The sequence below is a fragment of the Castor canadensis genome, chromosome 2, assembly GCF_047511655.1.
Source record: "Castor canadensis chromosome 2, mCasCan1.hap1v2, whole genome shotgun sequence".
Lineage (NCBI taxonomy): Eukaryota > Metazoa > Chordata > Mammalia > Rodentia > Castoridae > Castor > Castor canadensis.
Genome location: NC_133387.1, coordinates 118,483,312 through 118,498,362, shown reverse-complemented (window position 1 = coordinate 118,498,362; position 15,051 = coordinate 118,483,312). Strand labels below are relative to the sequence as shown.

General features: G+C 35.2%; 1 long non-coding RNA gene across 1 annotated transcript in view; it reads left to right on the top strand.

The window, feature by feature from the left end:
* The first annotated feature begins 2,995 nt into the window (after positions 1-2,995).
* Positions 2,996-15,051, top strand: part of LOC141417404 (uncharacterized) — a 54,518-nt gene continuing 42,462 nt past the window's right edge. The window contains exon 1 of the long non-coding RNA XR_012441949.1: positions 2,996-3,242. This is a non-coding gene — a long non-coding RNA (uncharacterized lncRNA). The remainder of the gene's footprint in view (positions 3,243-15,051) is intronic.

Genomic DNA, 15,051 nt, shown 5'->3' with positions numbered 1-15,051 from the left:
CTGAGGCACTTGAGGCGTTATGGACCCATTAACAGTTGTCTCCTTGATACACCATGAGAGTTATTGAGACAATAAAAACATGCTTTAAACCTCCTTTCCAATCTGGATAGAATGTTACCTGCATGATGTCCTACCACTAACATTTGGTGATTGTCTCCTCTATAGAAAACTTAACCTGTACTACATAAATAACTAACTTAAACCTCCTTGGGATGCTGGATAGGGAAAAGTGCAGCTTAGAAAGGTTAAGTAATGGTCTTATACTGACTCTGATGTTGATAAAGGTGGTCTTTGAGCCCAGGAATTTGAATCTAAACCACATTTTTAAACTTTCTGGGTTTTTTTTGTTTTTTGTTTTCCCTAATAGGAGGGTGAATCAGATTATATCTCTCCTAGAGTGTCCCATTTTTCTGGAGGTGGGGCTCTTTCTTTGGTGGTACTGGGATAACAAAACACTCTTGCAAATAGTCTGCTACAGGTGGACACCTGTTCACAAAGAAACATGACCCTGTATTTAAACGCCTCAGGTCCTGCATTTAAGAAACAATAGACAAAAAAAAAGAAACAATGGACAGAGAAGTTCCTGTTGTGAATCTGGGTTTTATGACAAGGTATAAGGACTGTCCTGGAGGTTTGATGTTGACAATCTTTCTTCAATAATGAACTTGAGAACACCTGCATCAGCACCACCTGGAGTGCTTGTTAAATACAGAAAGAGAAATTCTACTCCTCAGCAGAAAGATGCAGCTTCTCAGGCATCTGTGGCTGGAGCATGCCGAATGACAAAAGATCATTTGGATGCAAATTGACTAAAATAACCCTGATGTGATGGGTTTCTAGAAAAAGAAATATCAATGTATCATGCACCTGAAGCACAGTTTTTAGTTCACTTACAATCCATGTACTAAATGACTCCAATTTTCATTTATATTAGGGATTTTTCCACAGAGCTAAGAAAGGTGATTGGTGTCTGTTCCTACAAGAAAGTTGGGTAGTATCAAACCTGCCCTTTCCAGTGTGATGTCACCATTTACATTCTGTGATGTAACCAGTTTACATTCTGGCTAACTGCTTTGCCACCTTCCTAAAGAGTTGTTTGGATACATCTATCCAGTGATATTTAAAATGAACTATGAGACCTTAAAGTAAGTTTCTTTTTGTGACATAGGATCTACTGCATGTATCCCTGTGGGTGTTGATTTCCTATCATTTTCTCTGAGGAAAAACTCAGGAACTGGTTGAGAGAAACACTGCCATAGAGCATTGCCTAACACAGTGAAAGCAAGGATGCTCTGCACAGATTTCAAGGATCTTTTAATATGCCCGTTCATCCACTCATCCCATGCCTTAATTCATTCAACAAATATTTATTCAGCATCTACCATGTATAAGACACTAGGAAAAGAGAAGTAAAGAAATTAAACAAAGTCCCTTCGCACCTGAACCTTTCATTCTGGAGGCAGATGGATGTTGATGAATGCTAAGAAGAGTAAACAGTGGAGAAGGGAGACAACGAGTGACCAGCTGGAAATGGGGTTGTGTTTTAAGTAGGATAGCTAAGGAAAGAGCATCAAAAATATTGCATTTAAATAAAGGCTTGAATGGGCTGGGAGAGAAAGCTTTGAAAAGCCTGAGTGATGATTGTTCCAGGCAACAGACGAAGAAAATGGGAGGCAGTAAATAAAGCTCTTCCTAGTCATGATCAAAGAATTACAAAAAGGAGAGCATCCCTAAAGACAGATGTAGCCATCACTGCCAAAGTATCATCAGAGGAAAGCCTGACCAGAGTCTTAGGGCTCTATTGGTGACAGGCTGCATAGTCCAGCATCAACTGGAAATGCTTTTATGACTAAAGAGGTGCAGTTGGGTATGGTGGTTTATACCTGTAATCCCAGTGCTCCTGATGCAGGAGCAGGAAGATCTTAAGTTCAAGGCCAACCTAGGCTACATATGGAGAAATGTTTTAACAAAAGAAATGACACAAAAGTCTGAAGGGTGTTGGATCAATCATTATGTCTGAGAAATAAGTATAACCTAGTCGTGCAGACAATTAAGATATATAGTTGTCTTGTTTCCTGGTCACACTAGATTAATACGAGGATTGATGGATAGTGTTCAGCAGAGGGATGGATGATCTGACTTCCATATTAAAGAAACCACTAGTTGAAAATTGGCTGAGGAGCATGAAGAATGGAAACATGAGGATGGGTTAGAAAGCCCGTGGGTACAGGTACTGAGGTCATTTTACACACATATATCCCAAATGTTTATTTATGTGTATGTATATCTAAGTTTGTGTGTGTATATGTGTGTGTATATTTATCTATCTATATATGTGTATATCATTAGGAGTGTATCTATCAGGGAACAAGATTTTTGGCCTGAACTTTGCAAATGATGGACCACTACTGAATGAGACAGAACAAATTCTGTTCTCTTGTGAGCAACACCTATATACACTCTGGGGAAGATTTTCTTTTCTCTGAATCAAGTCCAAGTCAGAATTTTTTACACTTATATTACACTGTCAATTCTATATATGACTTGTAGTTTATTTCTGACTTTTCTGAGCAAACTTCCAGTAAAGTACAAGTTTCTACCCTACTCTTACCAGCATTCAAATGGTTTGTCAATAAATTACTCATCATCTTGAAATGAGTGCTCGTGGGCAAGGTTAAAAGTCAAGTTTGTTTTTATTTATCTGCTTAGTATAGGACATTATAAATCCAAGTCACATAAATCAAAGATTGAGCCAAACTTAATTTTTCCAGAAATTAAATTCCCAGTGCAGGGTTAATGCCATGATAGTATGATGTTACTTCTTTTGTAAGTTTTCTCAGATCTGTTGGTGACACAGGATAGCTGAGGACAAAGGCTGTTAAGCAATGATTTCACATTCACCATTAAACCTTCCCTGGTGATTTGGTGGTCTGTGTTGCTCACAAACTATATGAGACAGCAGTTGGAGCAAAAGAAAAACAGTCAGACTGAACAAATTCTTCATGCAGGTTTATGGTGGTTTTCAAAGGTTACATAATTTGTCTATAGTAATTCACTGTAAGGTAACTTTGTCCATAACTTCTAAGGAGTGGTTGTATATCTCCAGCTCTCTTGGAATGCTTTTTGGAATTTTAAAAAATTTTCTCAAAGATAGTAAACTTGATGGGGGCATAACTTGTATAGTCCGTGTGAACAAGGTTCTAGGATTGGTCCCAAGCACAGGAAAAATCCCAAAGAAACAGGTAAGAAACTAAGTTACCTATTTGCATTATTCTTAACTAAAAGTGAGGCTAGAAGACTTCCCTATTTTAAGTTTTATTATTGGGCATATGTGACAGTATAAGACATGAATAAAATTAATTATCACTCTCTTCCATGAGGCTTTCTGTAAAGAGAGGTGACAATTTTGATCTCAGGACTGCATAATTCGTTGCTATTCCCTGTTGGTAAGTCTTATGTGGCTGACAGACCAATGTGAGATTAACACTAAGTATGGAGTTACTACTGGTAATTTATGTATATTTAAATACTGAAATTATTTTACAGTCATGTTAAAATTTTGCAACATTTTAATGTGTACGTGGGTAAGAAAACTTACTAGTTCTAGACAGTATTTTTGCTTGTCAAAGCAGATGGCATTTGAAGCTTCATGTGAACTCCATTGAACACACTAGATTATTTATATTTTTGGGTTTTCTGCTGATGATTCGTAATACTTATTTCCTTATGAGGTTTGTTACCCTTCAGTAGTTTCAGCATTGATGACACGTGTGTGAACATTATGTTCAAACAATTCCCCTTCAATCTGAACAAATTTATTTGCATTATCTCTGATTTATTAAAACATTTTCTCTTCTCTATTCAAAAGTGGAATCTCATTAAGCAGATATTGGCTTCTATTCCTCAAATGAGTTCTTTCTTTCCTCCAAAGTTTGTTACACACACTTGCAATCAGAGTGTAAATTACATTTGTCTGAGCATATGTCTGTCCATCTATTCATTCCTTAAACCTGATTCTGTTAGCATACATTTTACATGTCTTCCCTTCTCTTATGCCTTCTGGAAGAGTCCCTCCTTCTGCCCTCTGTCCTTTTGATAGCTCAAGGTGGGTTTCAGGACCATGCCCAGCTTTTTCTCTCTCCATGTCTGTAGCAAGTTTTGCTGCTATGATGAGTCTGCTCTCAGGTCAAGACACTCTTCTGATGTTTTGGGATGTGGTTTGGACAAGGGCACTTAAATAAAGTAGGCTGTGTCCCTTTAAGGTGTATAAAATTTTTTTTTCTCTTTTGGAACAAATAATAAATTGTTTCTTTTATAAAATTTCTTACGTCATTTGAGCTTTTAATATTATGATAATTAACTATTTCTATATATTGTTCAGAAGATTTTGGAGCTAGAATGGTTGAATTGTGCTGCCAAGTTATTTTATTTAATTAATTAATTTTTTTGAGCTGCTCCACCATTACAAAGTTTATTTCTTAATTTTTTTTGGTGGCACTGGGGTTTGAACTCAGGGTCTCACACTTGCTACACAGGTGCTCTTACTCCTCCAGCCTTATTCTCAAATTATACTTTCTCTGAGCAATTTAAATGCAAAGTGTGCCTAAACAGCACCCAACAAAAATATTTGCACTATGTATTTTGTTGTTTTCTTTGGGTAAATTTGTTAAGCACATTTTCCTTTTACTTTATTGGCTGGAATTTTTTTCTTCACACCTCTTTATTTGCATCTTAAGCTCACTGAATTTTTTTTTAATGTGCACCTATTCATCCTTTTTTTTATTGTTTTTACATTTATTCGTATGTGTGTACCTTGTTTGCTGCCAAGTTGTTATAGATTTTACCAAAAATACTGTGTTATTTTAAGGATGGTAATACTCTCCTTTGAATTGTATTTGAGCCAACCCTCAATATATCCAGTTTTGGTGACTCAAACGTTAGAATATAGCTTTATAAAACATTATAGCATAGTTCAATAAGGGCAGTGTATTGCAGTCAATACAGATGAAGAAACAAGTGAAGAGACCATAGATTTCGTTGTTGTTACTGTTTAGAATACAATTTGAATGCTACAGAATAAAAACAAGTGGTCAGGATTGTTTTTAATATTCTGATAGAAATGGCTATTGCAAATGGGATAAATCTGTGGAGAGTTAAATTTTGTTTTAATAAAAAAAGACCTTTAAAATTAATATGTTTCCTTTAAAATTGACTATACTACTTCAAAATTCTTGTTACTGGAAATACTTTAATTTTATACTTGACTAAAAATATTTGTGACTATAATTCTTTATTCCAAGTGTAAAAAAACAAGCTAATGCATTTTATAGTAATTTATTTACGTTTCTGCCTTAATAATTACCTAAAATCATTGTATAAGTTAATATAAAAAAGTAAATGACAGAAATTAGAAAAGTTTGAGCTTTCTTATATAAAATTGGTAGAAATATCAGCAATTTTTGTGTTAGCTTTCCATCACTTGAAAAGATGAATAGCTTGCCCCAGCAGATCCCCCTAGCAGAGATCAGTAAAGCCAATACAAGATGCCCCTCCACCCCAGATGCAGGTGCAGGACCAGATAAACAGGATGGGGGCACATGAAATGTGGGCGGGTTGTGAAAGACGACCAGATCTACGTGCAGGACGTGTCCTGCCTGCTTGCTAAATGTAACCGTGCACACCAGTGCTGACCTTTGAATCTGTAGGCTAGAAAGTAATGTGCTTTTAAAAGGATAGGCTAAACGTGTATGTGGTGTTACAAACTCATTGGCTATGTACTGCGCAGGCTTTGCTGTAATGGCCAGTGAGGGCTTACATAAGATCTTTCCCAAAGAGGCTCGGGGTCTGTCTGCCCAATCGGACCTGTGTGTCTGTGTGGGAGATTGACCATGGCTTGCCAGCCCAATAAACTCTGCTTTGTTGATTGCATTCACGTGTGACTCTCTGTCTCTTGAAGGAATAGGATTCTCGGACCCTAACACACTATACCAAAACCAATCAATTCAAAGAGTAGATTTTTTTTTTCCCCTGGCTCACAGTTTTGGAGGCTCCAGTTGTTGACCAATTGGTACTTTTGCTTTGGGTCTATTGTGAGGTGGCAAATCATGGCAGGAACATGTGGCAGAGCAAAACCACAAACCTTGTGTACAGGAAGTAAAATAAAGAGTTGCCTGTCCACAATCCTCTTTAGGGGCATGACCCAAGTGACCTAAGTACCTTCCACTAGGCCCCACCTCATAAAGACTCTACCAACTCCCATTAGTGCCATCCTGGGAAGCATGCTTTTAGCACGTGTCTTTGTAGAGCATTCGAAATCCAAATTTTAGTGCATCAGTGTTTTCTAAACATTTTCCTCATTGACAGCTAAAATGACCAATGTTGATAAATGTGAAGGATAAATATTTAAATTTTGAGGCAATTATTCACTTTACAGGAAATGTATAAATTATACCAACAGGTTTTTTGCTGTACATTTTTTCTTAAAAATTGCCTTGAGTTAAGGTTATACTTGACTTTGAGAAAGGACTTCAGAAAGCACAGTAATTTTCATCATATTTAAAATTGCAGCAGACTGCTTCTAATGATTTGATTGGAGATGAGGTATCCAGATGATACAGCAATGTATGAGTGAGAAAGGAAGGTTTAAGTAGTAATCACAGTCTGAGGATAGTGCACTAAAGAGGCTTCAGCCTCTTCAACTGTGCTCACTTAGGAAATTAAAACAATAATGGCTGTTGTTTATTTTCTCAAGATGTAAATAAATATCAATTTATACATCTCATGTTATTTGCAAAATGAAAACTTAGGTAGAAGTGTGGGGAAAAAAGATGAAAGTAAAAGAAATCCTAGTGTAAGAAAAACAATCTTTTCTATCAAAGTATATGTCACTCTCTCAGATTACTTAAAATTCCTCAGGTCACCATCTCAGGTGACTTGCATTGTTTAAAGAGTTCCTGTTTATTCTTCTGGATTCTTGTACAGCTCCATTGCCCAAGAAAGATTGTGAACCTTTGACCTGGATAAATCCCAGATAAAGGGCAGGTACAACTGCCTTGGGGATATAAGGAGGCGCCACTGTCACCCATTGTGTGCTCTTGTGTCTGCTCAGCTGGAGTGAATATATGCTTCTACCTTTTTGATCAAATGCCAGCTCAAGATTTTCTCTGTCTCTTGTGTGTCTGTTTTCGGTACCACAGGGTCTTTGATTCCAACACTACTACGGCAAATAATTGTTTAACCATCCATTTAAAATGTTAAAAAATCATCTTCAAATGTAAACAGTTTAAAAAAGCAAAACTTACCAATACAATACTCCTAATACTACTTTTACTTATATAATGGATATTTCTCTGAAAATTATCAATCTTATAATTTTAGAAAAAAGCAGAAGATAAAAGAAGATAGTATAAAATATGGCTTTAGTATCAGGTTAGATAAATACTTCATGTATAGGAAAAGCAAACCATGTCTTATGATATTTATAAATAATATTCTTTCCTTTTCTGTTAAAATATGCACACTGAAATATAAATTTTTACACCTCAGCTAAGAGTCACAAATAATTCATAGACTTAACTGTAAATGTAATTTTATTGACACTGAACTGAAAACTACATGAATTCCCATTACAAAGTGTTTCTACCTTCCAAGAAAACTATAAGACAATACCACTGTGACACTTTTCTGAACCACAGTTCTGTCCCAACTAGCAAATTAGGGAATTGTTAAATTTGTAACAATAACTGACATATATCTATCTGACTGGCTTCACTGGCTGCCAGGGAACTCTTAGAGTCAGCCTCAAGGAGACAGATTTTCATTCATTTCTACAAATAGACATGCTCATAAAATGGTTTAACCAAACTTTGAGCAACCAATGACTCTGACTTTGAAGTAAGGGTGAGGTGGGATTTGACTTTATTTTCTGTAACAAGCTGAGACCACTGCTTGCCTGGGTTCTTTCAGTTTTCTTTAAAAATCAAGGTTTCCCAAGCTTTACTTGTACCTGTGAAAAAAGTTTTAAGTACATATGCCGTGAGCCTATAAGGAAAGATAGAAACCTAATATATTTTTGAGTCCTTGAGTACCAAAGAATTATATTCTGTTTTTATACATAAATGGATTTTGACTTCTTCCATCCAGGTCATCTGCTTCCTTAGCAAAGTTATGCAGAAAATGCACCATGAGCTTTGGACAAGCCTTCTTGCAGAGGAGAAAAGAAAACAAGAAGAGCGCATTTTTGAAGTTCCCTTTTGCCTGAAAATAAATAACTTTAGATGTAGTCCCACTCACCTACCCTAACAACCACCATTGATTTTTTTTTTTTTCAATTTTGGCAAACTCTTTATTTTTTCACTCAAAGCGAAGATTATTTCCTTTTCTAGCAAACCATAAGCACCTCCCATTCTTTTTTTTTAATTTGTAGAGTACACATTCCAGATATTTTCTAAAAGATGTTGTTTATTATAAGCATGATTGTCTGTGAACAATAAATATTTTGATACAAATTTTAAAAAGCTTCAATGTTATAAGCAAAATATTAAAAGCAAAAACACACTTATGTGCTCAAGGACACACAAATGAAAAGACATGAGATAACACGCTCACAGATTGCTTTTCTAGTTTTCCAAAATTCTCCACCGGGCAGAACAACAGCTGATGGCCAAGAGCTCACACAATGAGTATTCTGTCCCTTTGCCAACCATTTTGTTTTCTCTTTCTGCCTATACTTAATCTTTTGTACCAGAAGTCTTTGCCCTGCAGATTTTTGCAGCATGAGTGTCTGCCAGCTAGGGTATTTAACTGATGTCAAATATTCATTCCAAAATATTATTGCATAGCAAAGGAAATCAGCTACCATAACACTGAACTGTTTGCCCCATCAGTGTTCACTGTCACCTGAGAGTACTGATACAAAGGGCTATGTTTAGTTTATTCTAGTTGGAATCTTGTGTTCCTGCCTCTATTCTATCACCATTTGCTTTGTTTGATATTTACATGTTCTTCATAAGAAAAATAAAAGAACTAAGGTAGAAAGAAGAAAAATAGAGATGAACAAATTTGGATGGTAATACATATATATGTGAAAATATCACAAGTAAACTCCCTGTATAACTATCTTAAACAAACAAAAATTGTCATTTTTTCTTTTGCAAAATTGGGAAACAGGAGGATGGAATAAGTCCGTCCTTGGGAGGTTGGTACCAGTGGGAGGGGGAGGATGTGGAGGAAAGGTATTGGAGGGTAAGTATAGCAAATACTGTGTACACATGTATGTAAATGGAAAAATGAGACCTTCTAAAAGTATTCCAGGAATGGAGAATGATGGAAGGACTGAATTCAGTTATGATATAGTTGATGTATTGTAAGAACTTTTATAAATGCCATAATGTACCCCCCCCCAACAACAACAAAAAAATAGTGGAGATATATATTTGTCAGTAGGAAAAATGCCTTCTCTTTCCTTGGCTACTCAGTGTACGTACTTTGTTCTGGTGAGAGCTTCATCTCATATATAAAGCTGGTGGACAGGCTGATGCACCCATCTCATAGTCAGACATCCCCAGCAGGCTTTTAGCTACCTTTGCACCTGTGGCATTCACCATCCTTATTGGTTCCAGAAAGCCATTCAGTTCTTTAAATGTGAGAGAAAATAAATGGCTTTGGGAGATACACCTGAATTCCCTTCTACATTATTTCTATGTTTATAACTCCAGTTCTTCTTCCAAAAAAAGGAAAAATTTCAGCATCAGCACCAGCAATTTTAAAAACATATGCTAAAATTTTTAGTCAAATTGTACTAGTTTTACCAATAGAATATAGGAAGGATTGAAATGCATCTCCCAAACAAAACAAAGAATTGAAAGAAAAATATTTATAGTCATTCTTTGGTATCCATAGAAATTCATTCCAGAAGTCCCTGTGGATTATAAGTCACAATATAAAATGTCAGTGTTTGCATATGACCTATGTACATCTTCCAATTCACTCTGTCATCTCTGGGTTACTTACAATACCCAATACAATATAAAGGCTATATAGATAGTTGTATTGTATTCCTAGGGAATAATGACAAGAAAATAAATGCTTTCGTATATTCAGCATAAAATCCTTTTTGTGTGTGTGTGTGCATGTGCTGTGTTTAGGTTCTTGGATCTGAACTCAGGACCTCCTGTTTGCCTCTCCTTAGAGCTACTTGAGCCATGCCTCAACCCCTCCCTTTTTTTAGTTATTTTCCAGATAGGGTCTCTCACACTTTTGCCCAGGTTGGTCTCAGAACCTGACTTTTCTACCTCTGCTTCATGAGTAACTGTAATAACAGTCATACACCAGCACACTCAACTTGTTTTATGAGATAGCGATGCTCTAACAATTATTTTTTTTGCCATGGCTGACCTTGAACCATGATCACTGTACCTTAATTGTCAAATATTTTTGATCCATCATCAGCTGAATGGAAAGATGCAGAGCCTGCGTTTATGGAAGGCTGTTTGTGTCACAAATCAGAGAAATACAAGTTAAGATCACAATAATTAGATACACCATTTTTAAAGTGGATAACACAGTCATCCTTTCTCATCCAGGGTTTCTATATTCATGAATTCAACCAAAAGCATTCAAAGAAGAACCACATTAGCCAAGACAATAAGGCAGCAGAATAAAGCTTGAAAATTGACAATACCTTCCAATAGTTCTCATCATAAAGTTACAGTGATCAACATAGCTTGATATTTGTGAAAGAATAAACACATAGATCAACATAAGTGGATACAGAGCCCAGAAGTAATCCAGTAGTCAACAGAGCTTAGTATGATAGAAAAATAATTCAATGGAAAAAGAATAGTCTTTTCAATTCTAGTCCTATGCTTTATATCTTTGACAAAAATTAATTCAAAATGAATTGTATAGTTTAATAAAAAATATAACACAAAATTTCTTGAAGATAATATAGCTGAAAGTGTAGTTAACATTGTATTTTGTGACTCCTTTTTGTTGTTGTAACAAAAGCACAGTCCATGAAAAAAACTGATAAATTGGACTTAACTAAAATTTATAGTTTATATTCTGGTAATATACTGTTATGACAATAAAAATATAAGCCTAGATTTAGACAAAATATTTCTTAAAATAATTGAGTAAGGTATCCAAAATAAGCAAAGAACATTTAAAATATAATAATAAGAAAACTAACATTTCAGTTACAAAATGGTTGGATGATCTGAACAAATACCTCAACAAAGAAGTGGAAAAAAGTAAGTAAGCATATTAAAATGTGATCAGTGTCATATGTCATTGGAGGACTACAAATTAAATCATAATTTCAATGCTACCACACAACTACTTGAAAGATAATATCCCCAAACTGGCAAGATCGAGTTACTTGAGAAGACATGGAATAACAAAAAAAATCTCAATTATTGCTACTGTGAATAGAAAATCATACAGCAACTTTGGAAGATAAATTGGCAATTTCTTACAAAATGAAACATATCCTTACCATAAAATCTGCAAATTTCACTCCTAGATATTTATTCCGTTTACTTATATCTACAAAGAATCTGAATATAAATGTTTATAGCAGTTTTATTTTAATTTCCAATAACTAGAAGCAACCAAGTTCCCTTCAATCATGAATGGATAAAATGTGGTATGCATTTGTATCATGGAATATAATTAAGTGGTAAAAGTAAATGAGCTTTCAAGTCAGAGAAAGGCATGGGCAAATTTAAGTCAATACTTTTCAGTGAAGGATGCCAATGTGCAATGACCACATGTTAAGCAATTCAAATTATATGACATTTTGGAAAGTGAATAATTATAGAGAAGTTAAAAAGTGAGTGCTTATCATGAGTTTGGAAAATAAAGTTAGAGTGACGAGATTTTTCTTAAGGTGGTGAAAATATTCTTTGCTACTAGTATACTGTAATCAGGGAGTATGCTCTTATTCACTCATGAAAAATTTCAAAAAGTGTTGATTTTTACAGGAAAGACTATTCCTTGTGTTTTACAAATTTTTTAAAATAGTAACTTTGGGTGTGAGTGGAGTAAGATTATAATCTTACAAAATGTAACTCCTAACAAACACTGTCCTATAATTGCTCAAGTTGTTTCCTACATCAAAGCAGGGTTCCTGACAAACTCCACTTCATCCAGGGGCTGAAGGTCACATTACAGTCATAAACTACACTGACATCATGAAACCCTGGTATGATGTGATGAAATGGCACTTTTGACATCTGTGCTCCTTCTCGTCAAAACCCACTGTACATGTACAGTGACACAAATACATGGTGGATGGTGGAAACACATTTCTCATAATTGGACTGGGAATTTATGGAAAAGATTTGGTAATGGATTACAATTGGAGACATCAGTATAAACCAATATGTAATGTAATACAGATCCATATGAGTGCAGACAGATATATTTGTAGATATGTATGTACAGGGGTCTAGATATAGATACCTATTTCTTTGCTCTCTCAGCTAAAAAAGATCTTAGTAAAAATGTATCTCAGTAACAATCAGCATACCTCCTGTCCAATTCTTGTTTCGAATTTCTAGTCTCCAATATAGGAACCAGATTTCCAGTGAAAGGGCTCTCAATGACCCAGAGTCCCAATTAAATTGTGTGGCCCTTCCTCCCAAAAGGACAGAGTATAAATCTTACTCAAGGATCAGCTCTGCATAGAGACTTTCTTCTAAAGAGTACAGAATAGGAAGGGGTTGAGAGAAGAACAACAAAAGTGAAGAGTCCTGATGAAATCTACTTCATTCAGAGGAGCAAGCTTACACTGTGGTTACAAATTAGATGGTTAGCCTGAACCCTTGATGTAACATGATAAAATGGCACTTTTTACTTTGGTGGTCTTCCTTGACCAAATTCCTAAAGTAGTCAAATCATAAGACAATTTCAATTGAGGGGCATCCTAAAATATATCTGACTGATGTTTCTAAATATTTTCAAGGTCCTCAAAAACAAGAAGAGTCTAAAAAAAAGTCACATAATCAGAAACGCATGACAATTAGATGTAGTAAGTTATCATGGAATAGATACTAAAAGAAAAAGAATATTAGTTTAAGACTTAGGAACTATCAATAAACTATGGATTTTATGAATTGATATTTGTCATTATCAATATAATCATAACATATAATCATAACAATTGAGGCATATATATGTAATACGTTAATAATAAGGGAATTTTGTGCTTTACAAATGGGTGATTTGTTATCAATTTTTTTCTATAAATTTAGAAGTCAAGAAATAAGGACAATTTAACCAAAAATAACTAAATAAAATGTTTATTTCCCTATGTTATAAGTTTACAAAATACAACAAAGGGGTAAAATAACTTAGAAGGAAAGCTTTAGGCTAAATATTTGGAGGTGAGAAAACCAGAGTGGAAAAAGAATCTGTTCATATAGTAAACTCATAACGGAGGCGTAAGCAGATTACTAGAAAAATGAAAATGTTTTGGTATGCCTTCTCTGCTGTGAGCATGCTTTTGTGGTCAATCATTGACAAAATGTTTCTATTTTATTTCAATAAAATAATTCTTACTGTAATCACCGTGATAAGGAAATAGTTAAGGAAACTGTTGTGTGTTGAGGAGGAGAGGTGAGAGAGAGAGACAGAGATTTTGCTTCAGGACTTCTTGAGCAATTATTAAAATGTAAAAAGTTATCAACTGACTAATTTGCTATAACTAGGTTTGCAAGTCATTTGTATTCAAGTCACTTTCCTCACTGAACAGGCAGGAAGTAGCTTATCACATGGTCCCATTGGTGACTGGTTCATGCAATTTCTTTTGGACTCAATCAAGGCACACTGAGAGTAACTGAGATCACTCACCTTTGCTGCCATAGGCCTTTTTAGTCCCCACTGCAGATGTTGCTCTCAGCACTAGTACAAAGGTTAAAGTGACTCCTACAAGTTTGGCACGGTCTAGGAGGGTAAGAAAGGGCTTTACCATTATATCCATAATGCTCTGTCTTATCAGAATTGGAGACTTCCCTAAAACACAATGAATAATGTGCTGTTAGTTCACTTAAGTCATCTTCAAAAGGGACTATAATGTGAATGTACAGTTGCTTGTGTTAAAAGAAAATCTGAGACCAGTTTAATAAGGTTTACTTAAGCAAGAAAATTTTGTAGCATTCCATACCATGGATGGTTCAAATGCCACATACCACCATATTTATCAATTATACTTATAGCCAGAGAAAAGGAAATGACATACAGAAATATCCCAATTGATGACAGTTGGAGTTTGCTTTATTAAACTTGTCTGATAAGTTGAGCTGAAGCTCAACTGCTGTAACTGGGTGAGATTCAGGTGCTTGATTACAAGAATATGATCTTTAGTTTGCAATTTGTTTATTCATCAAGTTAGAGTACTTGTTAACAGGTAGTGAAGCTGATTTGGGTAAAAACTCCATTTATGGAAACTAGTTTAGGTCAACTTACTTTGGTAAAACAATTGTTAGATTTTACTCATGTGAAAGTTTATCAGACTATAAATTAAGGAGACAGAGACTTTGTTTTAACACACCCTTTATAGTCTGTTTTGGTATGTATAACTGCCTCCCGAAATGTCTTGGATGCTATGGTTCCCACATATAGAAAAAGTTGAGCTCCTCTAAGTGAACTCTAGGTCAATTTCAAAAGCAAATCTGTGTTCTTGCAAATAACTTTCACATTTAGGGGAAGCCATTGGAGAACCAACAATAAAGGAACAAAAAGAGGGGAAAGCTATTTAATTACCAACATGACATTCTATGATGTGCAAGGCATTATGAAACTTAATTTCTGATTCAATAGTCTCTCAAACTGGCTGGCAAACAAAGTATAACCAGTTTTGTATTGGCAAGTGTCATTTCCAAGCTAATTAGTTGACAGTATTAGAATGAAAACTGGAAGGTCTAAAGCCCATGACATTTCCATGGCCTGTCTGTCTGTAAAACGGCTAACGATTTTTATTTCCCAGAAAGGGAAGTTTTCTCTCTCATCAACCTGATATTTCAATGCTGTTTGCGAATTGACATTCAC